We start from the raw sequence: 16,681 nt of genomic DNA, 5'->3' as shown, positions 1-16,681 counted from the left end.
TTAAAAAAAAGCTTAAGCTTACAAACCTAAACAACAAAAACATTTTATTGCATTTACTATTAAATGCGTGCAAATACAGTATGCGAGTAATTCACATGTATCGCATTTTTTTACTATTATCTTTCAATCTTATGCATTATGATTTTATTAACTTCAAAAACTATCTTTTTAATTCTTTATTTCTTATTTACCTCCAATTCAACTATCAAATTATTTTTAGTTAAAATAGTTTTCAGAATTTTTTTTTCATGACCTTCTATAATAATACAAAATAATGATATTCTCCCTACATCTGGGTTGCCATGGGCGACAAAAAATGCCAAAATGTGTGATTAATAAAAAAAAAGCAAAAATCTATCATAAGAGATTAAAAATTGCAATTTTTCCTAGTATATATTTTTTCAGTTTTCTATTGAAGGTGATTGCAAGGAATTTTTGTCGCTTTAAATATGAATAGTTTACTATCTATGTCATGGTGATAGTTACGATTGAATAGGTAAATAAACAAAATCGAATTTAGTTTTTACCACTTCTTGCATTTTGAGTCGCCTGTCTCATACCTGCCTTAACTGCCCATGAACTCATTCCTAAAAGTTAAGGACTGGTAATTATATCATTCTTGAAAGTTTTCTTGGAGATAAAAGACATTAACACCCTATTTTATTAAATATACAATTGTTTATAGTTTGGCTAGAAATTAAGTGACTGTGACATTTTTAAAATTAAAGCGTTAGCTGACAGCTTAAAATATCGGATTAGTCCATGCATAAAGGTCTACCATTTTTTTTTCGTACAATGATTTTTACGTCAAAACTATATGTTGCATTTTCGCAACAGTCATCTTAAATGGGTTAAATCAAATTTACTGTAACAAGAATCATACAAATAAAGCATAAATTTTACCACCACCGGAAAATCACCTTCAAACGATGCAACTTGGCATTTCCGTTTGGACAACATGGAATGTCGATGCCACCAATGCATAGGAGAGGCTTGGGCAATTTCCTTTACTGGAATCCATATTTGTAATGTATCTGTTACCATGAATGACCAAAATCAAGAGAATGTCGACTTTTGCCTGTGAATGTCAGCAATCCCATAGCTTTGGTGAAATATTTGTTATATCCGATTCGATATTAATTTATTCGTTGATATTATTATATTTATTCGATATTATAATATCTGCTGAGAATACATTAGGAGAAACATCAGTGTTCGAAGCACCGGTTAAATGCATACTAGGCAGTGTTACTTACCCTTAATAAACATTGATGTAGGGCATACCGGGCACCGGTGGAAGTCAACCACCACCCATTTCCGTCATTCACAGTAACATATCCACGACAATTTTCTACGTAAAACTGTCACGTTCTTTTTTCTTTTAGAAGTGACTGTTTGATAAGAGTTCTTTTTTTTTTTTCGTGAATATCGAGGATGCTTTTAAATTTATATATAAATTTGTTTATGTGACAATTAAAAAAGAACTATCTAATGCACATTTTTCTCCCTTCAAATTTTTTCTATGCTCATTTATACCTTAAGAGGAAGCCATACTACAGGAGAAATGTTTCGTCGCAAATTCTTTTTTATCTCCATAACTACTTTAACCCTTTCGCACCGGACGTGACATGTGCTGTCCCAGTACTCATACTCATATGTGTTGGTTATCTTAGCATCAGCCCCGCTAGGGGCCCTAACTAATTCATCTGAGTGGAAATAAATAATAAATCGCCGAAGCGCAACTGAAAGGTGAAAGTTGCTGTCCCAGTCCATGGGTGAAAGCCCTTATATAGCAAGACGGAAAAGAAAATCCTGGTACGTAAAACATTTCATTCCAGCATTTTTTTCGAAAAAAATGAAATATCTGTAACTATCAAGATTTCTTTTATAATTCTGTCATCTATATAAAACAGCTTCTTTTTCAAGAAAAAGTAGATAGTGTTGAAAAATTTAAAAAAAAAGAATAAGTGAACTCCTCCCCAAAACTAGCTATAACTGGAAAGGTTTCACTACCAGCCTTTCCTCGTTTCCGTCTCGCTTTCACTCCTGCTGATTTTTCGCCGTATTGAAAGGGTTAAAATCTAAAGTATTGAAAAAATGAGTTTAGGGGAATCTAGAGTAAGCCACGAAGTTTCAAATACTAAAAAGCAAATTTTCAAAATATTAAAATGAAAATAAATTATAAGAAGATAACTCAGGATTACGAAATGGGTTTCATCCAGTGCTTTGTTTGCATTTTTTTTCAGCAATTGCTTTTTTCTAGGTTTGCCTGAACTAACATTTTTTATGCATTGAATTTTGAAGTAGTTAATGAGGTAAACGAGAATTTGGGACGAAAAGTTTTTCCGCTGGTATGGCGTTCTCTTAACATTCATAAACTAGCCTTTTAATGACTCGAAATTACTTCAAAGTGAATTTTTTCTCTATTTAATTCCAGTCATAAAAATTTTTCATAAAATATTTAATTTTGATTATATATATAATGGATTAAAGCACACAAATTTTAAGATTATTCCAATTTTTCCTTATACTGTCGCTCGCATAAATCTTTACCTTAAGTTGTTTTGGGCAACTTGTAAGTAAATCGTTAATCATGAAACGTGTGAATATATTTATACGGATCGTGCTAAATCTATTAAATATTTTAACTTTCCATAAATCTTTGAAGTGTAAAGGTTAAATATCAAGGAGGATTTAGTTAATCACGAAGCTGAAGTTCCCAACTTTTTCCACTTCTGGATAGAAATATTTCTTTAATATTTTAACCGGTAGAATAATTTATGTTTTAACATTGGATGATTAGTTTGATTTAAAAGAATATATTTTTATCATTCTCACACTCACAGCATACCTGCCAACTTTCACTCTTTCCGAGAATGGATTTTCAGAGTGGTTGTAATACAATTAACGAAAAACAATCTGACTCAAAAATATATTTATATTTTGATCCCGTTGAAAATCGCTTGCGCAAGGATTATTATGCTTTTATATATTTATTGTAATTATTCATATGTAGTGGTGGTCAAACTCATTTATATTTATCATTATAATTCAAAAAGTTAATTGCAATAACATGAGTATAGCTACCACTTTAAATATGAAAATAAAATCTTCCGGAAAATCCGGAAGAATTGGCAGGTATGTCACAGGCCTGCCAGCTGCTAAGCTTTTAGCAAAATATTCTATAGAGTGGTAGACACATACCTGCCAACTTTTACGCATTTGGCGTAAAATGTTATTTTTACATTTAAAGTGGTAGTAAATATATACTATTTTTTCTTTTATAAGATTAATTTTAAAATGGTTTTGATTACCACTATTCTTAAAAAAAGTAAGCATATATACTAACATCTATTCTTATCATGGTTGTGAGCTAAAGCTTGTTCAAATACAACGTATTATTTTGCTTACAATTGAAATTCTAATTCCATTTTAATACCACTGGGAAAAATTATACTGGAACGGGATTAAAAGTTGGCAGGTATGTAGACAATTAAAAGCCAAAGTTTTCTTAAACTTCGCCGACATATTAAAAGCCTTACCACGATCGAAAATTGACCAAAGTAGCGTTGCATGTGAATTTTAATTCATTTATGTGTATGGGTGTGGAAAAAAAGTGTAAATGAGTAAAAAATATAACGCATTAAAACATATTTTTAGCTACCGTTGAATAAATTTTTACAAAAAGCTTTGAAAGTTGGCATCTCTGAACTCACATCTCATTCAAAGTATCCACTGTCCTAAAAAGTTTAAAACCTTGTAGAAAAAGATCGGAAAAACAAAATGTTTTAACGAATTATTAACGACCTAAAATATTCCCTAATGCTCGAAGCGTTGGTATTTATGAGTGTTAACACGTTGAGCTCCGCGTCAGCCATCGGTGGCTGACACTTTACTTTCCATTTAGGCCACGTCAGCCACCGGTGGCTGACACTAAAACTACATTTAGACCGCATCATCCGCCGGTGGCTTACACTGAAATTACATTTAGATCGCGTCATCCACCGGTGGCTGACACTGAAATTACATTTAGACCGCATCATCCACCGGTGGCTGACACTGAAACTACATTTCGACCGCATCATCCACCGGTGGCTGACACTGAAACTACATTTAGACCGCATCATCCACTGATGGCTGACACTGAAACTACATTTAGACCGCATCATCCACCGGTGGCTGACACTGAAACTACATTTAGACCGCATCATCCACCGATGGCTGACACTGAAACTACATTTAGACCGCATCATCCACCGGTGGCTGACGCTGAAATTACATTTAGACCGCATCATCCGCCGGTGGCTGAAACTGAAATTACATTTAGACCGCATCATCCACCGGTGGCTGACACTGAAATTACATTTAGACCGCATCATCCACCGGTGGCTGACCCTGAAATTACATTTAGGCTGCGTCAACCACGAAATTACATTTAGGCTGCGTCTGTCACCGCTTGCAGACACTGACCTTTCACATAGGCCGCGAAAAACAGCTGGCTGACAGCGTATAACATGATATAGAACTATAAAATTTACACTCTTTTATGGAATTGCAGAAAATTTATTCAAAATTTACTTAATTATTGTGATTCTTGGTTTAATAAATTCACTTTAGTAGATTTTTATCCACCACTATTTCTACATAATTCATAGGCTTATATAATTCACCACTTTTGTCATCCATGTCATTATAAACCCTCTAAAAAAATAGCAAAATGCGTCTAATAATTGCACATTTAGTTTGTAATTATTTACCATGGCCTAATGGGCAAGACATGTAAAATTAGCGTGGCGTTCACTTCAAAGTTATCCGAACTTTCATAAATTAATTCGTAATGTATTTGAAAGTGGGTGAAATGTTCATAAATTAAAGATTTGACAAGAGATATATGTTGTATAGATCGGAAACTTTTTTTAGAAATAAAAAAGTGAACAAATCCTAAAATATACCATTATTTATCGTAAAAAACTTAAATATACATCAGCAAGTTCAGCGATTTTAAAAAAGCTGTGAGAGCAGTTCCGGGAAACTGACTAGCGCAAACAAGGCTATACTAGGGCTTTCCAGTATTTAAAAAAAATGCAGGTGAAGTACCACTGATTTGTCCCCCAAAAACGCCATTAGTTAATCATATGAAATCTTGATTGAATATATTAGCAAAATGTTATATTAAATATAACAACCGTAAGTTTTACATCATATGCAAAGAAATATGCATGAGTACCACTAATTTTTAACAAATTATATGTATATAATATAATTTTTAAGTTATCAACTCAAAATGAAACAGGAGCTTAGATTAATTTAAAGCATTCTGCATTTGTCAGAATAACTCTAAAAAAATTTAGTTAAATTATTATACATGCCAACTTTGCGGGATTTTCCGGAGGATTTTATTTTCATATTTAATGTGGTAGTAAATATATACTATTTTTACCACGTTTATATAAACTTGCCTTCGTGTATGTCTGTCCGGGTGGAATTTTGTAATCGATTTTAAACTAACTTCCCGACTAGCTACAAACTTCAAATTTGGCACATAGTTCAGAATTGGATGACAATGCATGAAAATGAAGAGAAAAAAGACATACAAAGTAAAATAAAATTAAAATTTAAAAAAAAAATTATTTTCGAGATTGTCTTTTGTTGTCGATTCCATTATTTCAAATTAGTATTACATGTCAGGTGAAAAGATTTTTATTGTCGGAGTATTTTTATTGGCTGAAAAATCACGTGGTAGGATCCAGTTTTTCCTCATTCATTTCCAGATTGTTTTGGTTGTCATCAGCATAAAACTAATGAAAGTCGTAAAGGTATTGTTTTTCTATAAAGATTTTTGTATCCCTAATTTAAAATGAAAGTTCTATTATTTTAGTAGTGGTCTTGTAGTAGTCTTGACTACTCTTGACTAAGAAAAATAATCTAAATAAAAATATATATTTTTAAAAACCACGTTTTTTGTAGTGAAGAATAATAATTGAAAAGTAATAATTTTTAAAAAATATAAAATAAAAATTAAAAAAATTATAATTTAAAATAAAAAAATTCAAAATAAAAAATAATATTTTTAAAAACCACGTTTTTGTAGTGGAGAATAATAATTAAAAAAAAATTGAAAAACGAAAAACGTGGGGCGCATGAAATACATAACAGTACATATACACATACATATACACATTTTCTTACTCATACACATGCACAGCCACATATACATCCACATACATATGCATATACACAAACATATTCCACATCCACATTCAGATACAATTACAATTACAGATATACATACACATATTCTCAAGAGCACACATACACACACTAATATAACATTACTGTTATGTATTTCATGCGCCCCACGTTTCTCGTTTTTCAATTATTATTCTACACTACAAAAACGTGGTTTTTAAAAATATTATTTTTTATTTTCAATTTTTTTTCTTTTATAAACTTAATTTTTAAATGATTTTGATCACCACTATTCTTACAAAAATTAAGCACATATATTAATATGCGTTACTAACATGGTTGTCAACTTAAGTTTTCTCAAATGCAACGTATTTGTTTGCTTAAAGTTGAACTTTTAATTTCATTTTAATACCACTGGGAAAAATGATAATGGAAGGGATTATTTGCTGATAAACCGAGTGGTTCTCATTCTGATACCGTTTCCCTAATAATATAATAACAAACTGGTACATTTAGTTATTCGATGCATTTAAAATTTTTTATAAATTTGTACTCGCACGTGTTTTTAATTATACAGATGTTTTTATGTTAATATTTAAGTGTTAAGTGAATATTTAAAGTATTAAAGATAATATTATAAAATATTTAAAATCTGTTCTAAAATCCTCAAGCACCAAAAAAAATGGTTCAATTTTAATTAATGTCAATTTTTGAAAAGCAATGTCTATTTTCCTGAACACTCTTTTTGAGATTTTTTATTGCTTCAAAATGCTTCGGACTACATCCATTTTTTGATCCCAATATGCATTTCATATGTCAGAAATAAAAAAACACACCTTTCCTTGTGCGTGCAGACATTTTGAATTAAAGTTCTGTTGTCGTCAGATTAACTGCAGATATGATTTGTTACTTCTTTTTATTTTTAAAAGTAAGACAAGAACAATTATGCATTAAATAGAAAAGAATTGGTATACAATGAATTTGCATTGTGATTTTTCTGGAAAAAATTCATTTTCTGTTTCGAAAAAAAAATCGACGTAGCAAGGTTTTGAGAAGAAACTCTTCGTTCAAGTTAACATTAGATGGGGTATATATAATGCCAAGGGAATAAATATTTTATTTTGATATATAACAAGGTTTTCGAGATATTGAGAGTGTACTGTATAAGAAGATTATCAAAAGGTACTATAGAATGAAAAAGTTATTAAGTGTTTACTTAACGGTTCACATCTCTTAAAGCAAGAATATATCTCACACTGAAGAATTTGTATTTATTTACTTTTTCCTTTCATTTTTGTAAATAGTTTCTCCAAATGACATATTTCCTAACATTTACATTATAGTTGCTCTTTTCGAATAGTTTAGGGTTGCGAAAACATGTTTATCGTCTGAGACGAACTGATTGGTGGAGATGAAAACATTCTAAATGGTTTTCTTTTAAGATGGTGAAATAAATATTCCCGGCTACGAAAATGTTAGTCTAGCCAATCGTCTACATAGCTTTATCTGAAATATTGGAAAGGTTCTCTCTATGATACATATTATGCATATATATATCCGTTGCTAAGATTCTTCTCATATTTAGTGAACGATTTCTTCATTAAATGTCAATTTTCTTTTTAGAATTCGTCAAAATTAAAATGCTATAATAAAAATTTGACCATTTATGAATTTTAAACTTATAACCTTATTAATCATAAACTTATTATAAACTTAACTTCGTTTATAACTTTCAACTTATAAACTAATTATAAGCTACTAAACTTCGTTCTTAATTATAAACTTATAATTATATGCTTGAATTATCCAGTATAACATATAGTTACCTTGCGCAAATCCTGTTTCAGGCCTATCCAAGGTAAAACACCAAATCAAATGTGGTTCTGTACTTCAGTACGAATGCGCCATAAAATATAATCTAATATCCTCTATTTCCGCTTTAATTTTAGCTTTTTGTAATCTGGTAAACTAATTACGAAAATATTTTTCAATCATTTCTGCTTAGAATCCCTTTGGAAGGTTTTCGTGATTTTCCTCCCCATGTAACGCAAATGAGCGTTAGTTCCATATAAGAATCCTCCACTCTGGCAAATTTCGTCCATTATTTGATCTAGGAGTTCTCTTGTCTTCTAGATTGGGTTCAAAATTACGCGTCTAAGGTGTTAAACATTAGTAGTCGCAAAATTGGGTCGGCTGCTCAATAAATATATGAAATAAAATAAAATTTCTTTTTCAAGATATTAATGTATGGATGTAAATGGACGTCTGATCTCGCTATTTGTTTTATACGTTACTTTTTGTGTTACATTACATTTTTTTTCGTGTGTTTGTGTTTATTTTTTTATTTTCTTGCATTTTTTGTGTTTTTTGCTTGATATGTATATTTTCGCATTGATTATTTTGGTGCTCCACACTCTAGTGCATTAATATATTTTGCTTAGGCTATACTAATACAACATTGGAAATCAATCTTATAATTTAAATATAAGAATTGATAAAATGTTTAAATTATATATCTTAAAATTGAAATATCTCATCACAAAATCAATAAAAAAAAACCTATACGTTTAAATTCATAAAATAATGTCAGAAACTTTTCCGTTAGAGTTAAGAAATTTCGCCTCTAAGTAGAATTTTTCGAATAATGCTTGATAAGAACTTTAAATTTTTAGCGCGAAGGGTAATAATTTTTTGTTCTTCAAAAACAAAATCTAAGTCATGAATATTTAAACTACCAGTATTTTTCAATTTGAAAAAGGTCACGTTAAATAACGATTGTAATTAATAATTCTGGTTCCCAGATCTGGAGCACTTCAATAACTGATATAAATTTTCACCACATAAATTACAGTAATTTTTGTTTCCTGTTAGTGCATTCACCCTTATTTTCCCTTTCCAAAAAACGCAAACTTCAATTGTTATATATTGCGTCTTGTTTTTTTAATCGATTCTGTTTAAATATTCATTTCGCGGAATTCTTGGAAAGATGAGGGAAAAATATGATTGAGAAGGTAAATAAAAAAAAAAGGAATAATTTTTGTTTTCGATTTTGAACCGAAGGTTCAACGTCCTTGAAAAGCAACCTGCTCGTCAGGTCAGAAATCACGTGGCTGATTCTGATGATGGACAGATACTGACCTTTGGAAGTAGAAAACTTTGCATTTGAATGGATCACGCCATAAATTAACGTCTCCGTTCGTATAGTTTGGAAGAAAATGACGAGAGAAAAATAATATCGAAAATATAACCTGAGTTGTCAACTTGCTCCGCTAAATGGGTAAATTTTTTTATACTAGCAGGAAAATGTATATTTTAATATGAGATTCTTGATTTAGTAAGTTTTAATTAAAGGTAACCAAATGAGTTAGATTGATTTAAATTCTGAAGCTTTTGTTTGTAATTTTCAGTCACTTAAGGTATCAGACTAGTTTCGACGACTTTCTTTTTTTGCAATATTAATAAAAAATTTTATAAAACCATCAAAAAAATATTTATATTATTATTTTTTAAATTGCCATTTTTAAGAAAAAATAAGGCTTTTTTTTCTTTTGCATTTACGCTAAACTTTATAAACAAATTTATATTCCCTAAAACAACCTTTGAGGATTTTATTCCAATTATTGAGTTTCGAACTATTATCTTAAAAACAACTGAGTTAGGGATCAATGTAGTTAAAACAGCAAATTTTTTAAAATTTCCGTCTTTATGCAAAGTCATGCATAAAAAATAAAATTCTACTTTTTTCTCTTAGTCTGTAGTTCAAAACATGTGTACTACTATCATAAACACTCAAGAAAAATTGTAGACAATTACTTTAAATACAAAAACATGATTCTTTTCATTTTCAAAGCTCTCATTCCTCAAAGGGTTCTCCTTAGTAGGTTAAAATTCAAAATGAATGCAAATATTTCTGCATTTTGCTTCGTAAATGCGTGTCCTTATTTAAACAATATATTTTTTTTTCAAGAAAGAAAAAAGTGGTAACACAAGTGTTTCATATTTGGAATTTATTTCACACAATGAAGTAGGCATACCTGCCAACTCTTCCGGATTTTGCGGAAGATTTTATTTTCATATTTAAAGTGGTAGTAAGTATATACTACTTTTTCTTTTATGAACTTAATTTTTAGATGATTTCGATCACCACTATTTTTACAAAAATTAAGCACATATATTAATATGCGTTACTATCATGGTTGTTAACTTAAGTTTTCTCAAATACAACGTATTTGTTTGCTTAAAATTGAAGTTTTAATTCCATTTTAATACCACTGGGAAAAATGATTATGGAAGGGAATAAAAGTTGGCAGGTATGAGAAGGATCTGCCTTTCATGTATTTTAATAATGGGAAAATTGAATTTTAATCTGAATTTACGACGCTGTCCTTTTCTAAAGTTAGGTTAGTAGTATAACCAGGGCTGAAAGCTCATATATCATCAAGACGAAAAAGAACAAAAAACCGATATTAAAATCATTTCATTCACGTTCGTTTGCGGAAAGTTTAAAATATATACCGTAAAGTTAAAATGAGTACTTAGTTTTTTTTAAATAAAATTTAATTTAAATATGGGACAGATTTTAAACTTGTAAAGATAAATAGTGATTAATAGTCTATTTAAGTAATAATCTAGTTAAGAGTAGTAACAGATTGCCTTGCCTTTTCCTGAGAAACAGCCAAAATAAAATGGCGTTATTACCACCATTTTTTTTCCATCTTACTAGTCTAGTAGGCAGGGCTGAAAATTAAAGTCCCTCAACGAATAATGAATAAAGCCACTTTTCGTAAAGCACCACTTCGCATTATAAACTGGAATGCCAATGGAGTTTTTAACAAAATTCACGAACTTAAAGACTTTATTTCTGAATTTGACCCGGATATTATGATTATCACAGAGACTCATCTTAACAAACAGCATCACATTAAAGTTGCCAACTACACAACTTATAGGTGTGACAGGAACTTCAGGTGGGGGAGTTGCCCTCTTAGCGAAGAATAGCCTTATGACCACCGAAATTAATAAATCTAACCATGCTGGATACATAAAGAAATTAAAAACAAAAACAGCTCCTGGTTGCGATAATATCAAAAACAAGATGATCAAGCTACTACCAAAGCAGTATATTCAACTAATCGTTCATATCTACAATGCTTGCTTTGCCCTAAACTATTTCCCTGATGCCTGGAAGAACGCAAATGTCATACTTTTCCTTAAACCTGGCAAGGATCCTACCATGCCTGAGAGTTACAGACCCATCAATCTCTAGAGGCAATTTAGGAAAACTTATGGAAAAAATTATCTACACACGGATTATGCCTCACCTTACCAAATTACCAGACGAACAGTATGGATTTCGGAAGCATCTTGACACAACCAAACAGCTCCTCAGAACAGTCGACTATATCGGCCGCGGCCTCCACAACAAACAGAGTTCAGCATTTCTGATGCTAGATATAGCAAAAGCATTCGATCGGGTTTGGCACCAAGGCATCATCTACAAGCTCATAAAACTGAAATTCCCATCTGGCATCATAAAAATTATACAAGCCTACTTACATAATAGAACTTTTCAAGTTAGCTTTAAGCACATGAAGTCAACAAACAGAAAAGTAACAGCAGGAGTGCCCCAAGGAAGTATTCTTGGGCCCATATTATTTATATTATTTACCCACGACTTTCCTGTCGACAAACAAGACTTTAACAGCATCACAGCACTTTTCGCAGATGACACTGGAATCGTAGTGAAGTAAAAAAAAACCAACATTGCCTTACAAAAACTCCAAGGAAAATTGAAGGAAATCGAAACATGGCGTCTAGACTGGAAATTCAAAGTAAACGGACAAAAATCAAAACTACTAATCATTCAGCATAAAAGAAAAACCATCCTCCCCAAAAATCAAATTGTTCTCTTTAATGAAATTATTCCCATGGTCAAAAGCGCAAAATACCTTGGTCTGGTCATTAACAGCAAATTTAATTGGAAAGATCACATCAAAATAGTTATCAACAAAGCACAAGCAGCCTGCCACAGATTACAAATCCTTCTTCAGAACCCCAAAATGGAACTTGGACTTAAACGTATACTCTACATCTCAATGATCCGTCCCATCCTGACTTATGCATCTCCAGCTTGGTGCAACAACTCCACATCACTGCTTAAAAAACTCAAAACATGCCAGAACAAAATCCTCAGGAAAATAACAAAAGCAAGATGGTTTATCAGAAATAAAAACATACATCGCGACCTCAACATAGATTCTTTAGATCATCACATTGCAAAGCTAAATTTCAGATTTTTTGAAAAAACCATAAATTGTGACACCGAGAAAGTATAAAAATATCGTACAATGAGTGCGAAAAAAAAGAAAACCCTGAATAACTTCTGATGTCATGATCGGATTTTCACGTCCTATGACTCAATCTTAATGGCTTGAGAGCTTAAACTGAAATATTCTTTTTAACTACTGCAAACGATAACGATTAACAACGATTTTTAAACGATATTTTTCTGAATAAACACACTTTTCTGGCGGATTTGTGAAATATGGGGTTTGGAAAGGAAAATACGGTCTGAAAAGTTTACGCAGAAAAGCAAACGTTTAGACTCATTACGTTTATTTTGCGTGCTTAACCATATTTCGAGAACTTTTAAAGCGAAACAAAAAAAAATTTTGCCCACAATTATAAATGTCGTATATCCAAAGACAATTGTAGTCAAAAAATTATTTTTAATGATTGTTTATTATTTGTTATTATATTATTTCGTTATTATATTATTTCGTTAGAATGGAAAAAAATTGAGTTGTAAGGTATATAAATTTTTATATTATTTTAAAAGCTTATAATTTTATACGGGAAATACTAAATTTGTGTGAAATCGATCAAATAGTTTCTGAGTTATCACAAATTGAAAATTCGTATATTCAAATTAAAATGAATCAATTATGCAAGAAAGTTTTCTTACAATCAATTATAAAGTAAATATTTTTTTAAATATTGCGAGAAATTTTTATCAAGCTAATTCCAAATTTATGAATTAAAATATTGAAGACAAAAGTTAACAAACTGAAAAGAAAAAAATTTGTTTCCGCAAAATTTATTTCGTACTTCAATTATCAAAAAGAAAAAAATTCTTTAGAAAAATAAAAACTTCCGAACTTAAAATCTTTTTCACATTACAAGAATAAAGCTAGAGGAAATCATTCAAAAGGCTACATATTTCGCTTTCATAAACCAGAATAACACTGGCAGTCTGAAAAGTTTCATATTTCCATATTTTTCAACACATTTAGAACCTAAACTGTGAAATTGAAGGAAATCTTAGATTCATAAAAGGAGATTTCTATTCGGAGAATCGTTCTCTTCCGTGTTGCTGATCAAACAATGAGAAACACTTCCCGAATATTAGATGGAAGAAAGTTTTCCGGGAAGATAGCCGGAAGCTGCTGTCTTTCTTGATATTTTCGTGATCGATATTTTATCGATATCTTTTTCTGGGAAAAGTAAGGCCAATGGAATAGGTGGGAAATCACTTTCACTTTTTTAAAGAGCAATTAAGTAAAATGTGCAAATCTAAATTTTATGATAATTTTGTAAAAAAATGCTTTAAGTTTATTCCTGAATTTGAACAAAGTGATGTTGAAAAAAATGCGTTCCCTTACAAAAATTCCAGGTATTATTGAGGTTATAAGGTTGATTTCAGGTTTATTCGAAGTTGATTTCAGACACAACCATAAAAGATCAACCTCCCTAGGTGAAGTTGCTTGTATCTACTTTACAGCAACCAGCTTTGGGAGGTTGTTTTTGTGGCGTGCAGATTATTTTTTCTGCACTTCGAGCAAATACGTATATTTGATGTAGAATAATTTTACGGGATCTAAACTAAAATTATTTATGAGGTTGGTTTTGTTAGGAGTAAAAAAGGCTATTTTGGGGGGCCTAACATAACTTTACTTCTTATAACCTCTGAACAATCTTTTAAGCACCTCATTTATTCGAGAGAGTTCGCAAAGCTAATGTGGTATCGCACATATGTTATAAGCATTGAGCATATTTGAACTTATGTGGAAAGAATAACTTGATTTTTACATAAATACATAAAAAGTGGTAAATATGTCTTTCCTTTTTCAAAATTTAGTTTGCAGGTACAAGTGTATATTGCATACCTGCCAACTTTTACGCATTTGGCGTAAAATTTTATTTTTATATTTAAAGTGGTAGTAAATATATACTATTTTTTCTTTTATAAACTAAATTTTTAAATAATTTTCGTCACCACTATTCTTACAAAAATTAAGCATATATATTAATATGTGTTACTATCCTGATAGGCAGCTTCAGCATTTTCAAATAGAACGTATTTTTTTGCTTAAAATTGAAATTTTTATTCCATTTTAATACCACTGGGAAAAATCATAATGGAAGGGATTAAACGTTGGTAGGTATGTTATTGGCATCCATTATATAATAATAGTTTACCTGCCAACTCTTCCGGATTTTCCGGAAGATTTTGTTTTCATATTTAAAGTGGTAGTAAATATATACTATTTTTTTTTTATAAACTTAATTTTTAAATGATTTTGATCACCACTATTCTTACAAAAATTAAGCACATATATTAATACGCGTTACTATCACAGAGATGCCAACTGCTCCGGACACGCTAAAATTATTTAAAAAAAACGGTAAATAACTACAAAGTAAATTTTACAAATATTTGGCTATTTTTCTTTGTTTTTTAAAAGGTTTGGCAAGACAGAAAAATATAAAGTGGTGAATTATTTAAGCCTACGAATTATTTAGAAATAGTGGTGGATAAAAAATCTACTAAATTAAATTTATTAAACCAAGAATCACAATTAATAACCTACCACTCGAAAATATTTATTCGCTGTCCGGAGCAAGTTGGCATCTTTGTTATCACAGTTGTACAACTTAAGTTTGCTCAAATACAACGTATTTGTTTGCTTAAAATTGAAGTTTTAATTCCATTTTAATACCACTGGGAAAAATGATAATGGAAGGGATTAAATGTTGACAGGTATGTAATAGTGTAGGGGAGAGGAATTTACTGTGGACATCTTGAATAACGTTTTTATTTTTGGGTCAAATTTCTTCTGTGAAATTTCGTAAATTGGCAACACTGGAAAACACTTCCATGTGCAGTTGCATAACGAAACGGAGAAAACTTAAGAGATTTGTAAAAGAAGGTTTTTAAGGTGCAAAAGTAACGTTTAAATATTTCTTTACTTCTTTATTATCATACTTCAATTTCTGAATTTCAACTAAAAAAAAGAAAGAAAAAAAAAAGAAGAAAAAAAAAACAGTGTCATGCATTGTGTTTTTAGAGTGGAAGTTGTTTATAGATTTGGAGATTATGATGTTCAATTCTTAAGAAAAGAATCTCAAAAGAAGAAATAGTTATCAAGCTTCTGTAACTGGTCTTCGGCGAATCCATTTAAAAGATATTAGGGAAAGATTAATGAATAACAATGGTTTTCAACGTTGGTATTTTGTATTTTTTGAATACCGCCTCCGAACTACACGACTCTGGAAAGAGGAAAACCACCTCATGAAAATTTGATAGTTTTAGAAAAAAACACGATCCAAATCGTGTTCTAGTTTTTGAGTTATTAGCAAACATACATACAGAAAGCATTTCAGTGTTTTTAATCCATTGACGAAGATGGGACACCGGTGTTCCTTTTATATATATATATATATATTTTTATTTGTGATGCTCTAATTACATGCAAAACTATATTTTGGTATTTTCAATTATAAAAAATAATCTTATAGTTAATCAAGAAAATTCTGTATGATTATCAGAATTACGTTTGTACTATGAAATATATAACACTAAAGGAGTTTTTTTCCATTAAAATTCAAACATGCATAAATAATAGATTTGGTAAATTAAAGAAATTTCAACGATGAATGACTGTTTCTCTTAGATCTAAATTACTGTTTGGAAGTATAGCCAAGTTAGGAAGTATTTAAAGGAACAACAAAAATCAGTGTTTCATGCTATATTTCATAACCATAAGTTATTAAAATGCTAAATGTAATATTGTGACTTATTTTGAACTAAACTAATGCAAAATAATGAAAAAATATGCTTAATAAAAATTCTGCAACAAAGTATTAAGACTGTTATGAGTGTTATGCTGAAATTATGTTATTCAAAATCTGTGTCTTCAAATGAAATAATGTTTTTTAGTAAATATTTTTTTTTTCATAATTATTGGGAAGCCCTAATTGTTATTCATGACTGTTAAGTTTCATTTTGTTTTTGACTGTTAAGTTTAGTTTGTTAGTGCCTTATATGTTAATTATAAAATGATATGATATAAGGAGAAATAAGTTAATAACCAATCTTTCCAGTGATGTAATGTACCCCTGAAATAAGTAAACAAGATATTAGATTTTTTTTTCTTAATTGAATTCTCCATCTACTTTCAAAGAAATCATACTGGGAGATTTCTGCTACCAG

The 16,681-nt window shown here is 30.3% G+C and overlaps 1 long non-coding RNA gene across 1 annotated transcript in view; it reads left to right on the top strand.

Moving 5' to 3' along the window:
* The first annotated feature begins 9,357 nt into the window (after positions 1-9,357).
* Positions 9,358-16,681, top strand: part of LOC139425745 (uncharacterized) — a 50,390-nt gene continuing 43,066 nt past the window's right edge. Inside the window, exon 1 of the long non-coding RNA XR_011636896.1 lies at positions 9,358-9,466. This is a non-coding gene — a long non-coding RNA (uncharacterized lncRNA). The remainder of the gene's footprint in view (positions 9,467-16,681) is intronic.

The sequence above is a fragment of the Parasteatoda tepidariorum genome, chromosome 6 (assembly GCF_043381705.1).
Source record: "Parasteatoda tepidariorum isolate YZ-2023 chromosome 6, CAS_Ptep_4.0, whole genome shotgun sequence".
Classification (NCBI taxonomy): Eukaryota; Metazoa; Arthropoda; class Arachnida; order Araneae; family Theridiidae; genus Parasteatoda; species Parasteatoda tepidariorum.
This window is presented reverse-complemented; position numbering and strand designations above follow the sequence as displayed.